The sequence below is a fragment of the Vespa mandarinia genome, chromosome 12 (genome assembly GCF_050613455.1).
Source record: "Vespa mandarinia isolate Hongniang chromosome 12, ASM5061345v1, whole genome shotgun sequence".
In the NCBI taxonomy this organism is placed as follows: domain Eukaryota; kingdom Metazoa; phylum Arthropoda; class Insecta; order Hymenoptera; family Vespidae; genus Vespa; species Vespa mandarinia.
In genome coordinates, this window is record NC_140821.1 from 5,867,417 (window position 1) to 5,869,254 (window position 1,838).

At 33.7% G+C, this 1,838-nt stretch overlaps 1 pseudogene; it reads left to right on the forward strand.

Annotated features, from left to right (window-relative positions):
• The first annotated feature begins 1,120 nt into the window (after nt 1–1,120).
• On the forward strand, nt 1,121–1,617 carry LOC118449593 (histone-lysine N-methyltransferase SETMAR pseudogene; annotated as a pseudogene).
• Nucleotides 1,618–1,838: the final 221 nt, after the last annotated feature.

Sequence of the window (1,838 nt, forward strand, 5' to 3'; positions counted from 1 at the left end):
ACTGTAACTCAATCTGTCAAATATGGTTATAAACTTTTTAATTCACGAAGTGCTTTATATCACACATCTCGTTAGCAGATGTTTATACTTCTACATATATGATACACAATATATAGAATTGAGATATATTTAGAAATTTAAACCATTCCTCGCGTCTAGTCTGATAGTTTAGTTAACAAGAATATCAATATTCTTTTTAATCGCTCAATTTGCCCGTCCGCTCTAAGAATTTTTATAATTTTTAGTATATATTTTATTTATTCTTGCACGCAATAATTGATGAGCTTTGATGTAAACGCCACTTCGCGATTCGATATTCCAAAATCCAATCTGATATTCCGGATTTCTAAAAACTTATGACTGTTTTTCTAGTTTTTTAATGACATCAACTGTGTTAGTACTTTTTATAACATACAACAATACGAATTTTATCAAAAATGTATTTATAGTTCTTTGTAAAATGTAAAGGTCCTAAATGATCTATATAATAAGTTTCTATTTTCTAATGACTAATATACAAGATACACAATTTTTTATCGCTTTTTCCGCTATAGGAAAATAACCTTTATCATGTGTTGCTTTAATAATTTGTGTACACATTAGTTTAGGATATACTAATACAAAGTGTCTCCATTATGAATTTTAAGCAATATATCGTTTATGACGTAACCATCAAGAGGCCTTTTTACCGCGTTAAATATTTTTCTCACATTCCTATTTTCCTGTTGCGATTGCTTAATCTTCGGGGTAGTTTTATCACTCATATAATATACAGCCTGAAAGGCTCGATCTGATTACACTTTTGTAATAAAATTGCACTGTATCCATCCGCCGACACATTTATGTGTAATTCTGTTTCCGTAACTATTCTATTGGGTTGTCCGGAAAGTAATTTCTTTTTTTTCCCAACAGAGGATTTAATTATATTTTTTTGCACCCAACTTCACACTTAAGCCGCATAATCATTATATGTTTTGAGAGCTGATATAGCAAGGCTTGTGTGTGAAAAAGTCCGATTGATTCTGCTGCATAGAATCAAATTTTGGTTGGTGGTTAAATATGGAGAGCAATAAGAAGCATTTTCGTCATATCTTACTTTTTTACTATAGAAAAGGTAAAAATGCTGTTCAAGCCAGACAGAAATGAACCGATGTGTATGGAGAAGATGTGTTGACAGTACGCCAGTGCTAGAACTGGTTTGCAAAATTTCGATCTGGTAATTTTGATGTCGAAGATGCATCATGATCTGGAAGGCCGGTTGAAGCTGATAAAGACACGATAAAGGCATTAGTTGATGCAAACCGGCGAATAACAACACGTGAGATCGATGAGAAGTTAAATTTATCAAATTCAACTGTTTATGACCACTTGAAAGGCCTGGGTTCGAAGCTCGATATATGGGTTCCTCATGTTCTCACGGAGAGAAATTTGTGTTGTCGCGTTGACGTCTGTGATTCGCTTCTCAAACGTCACGAAAATGATCCATTTTTGAAGCGCATCATTACTGAGGACGAAAAATGGGTTGTATATAACAATGTCAAACGCAAGAGATCATGGAGCAGAAAAGATGAACCGGCTCAAAGCATTTCCAAAGCCAATATCCATCAAAAAAGGTGATGTCTGTTTGGTGGGATTTTAAAGGAATGATTTTTTTTTGAGATTTTTCGGATAACACAACAATTAATTCGGAAGTCTACTGTCATCAGCTGGACAAACTGAATGATGCACTTCAACAGAAAACGCCAGAATTAATCAACAGAAAAGGTGTAGTGTTCCACTAAGATAATGGAAGACCTTATACAAGTTTGGTCTCTTGTCAAAAGCTTTTATAGTTTGAA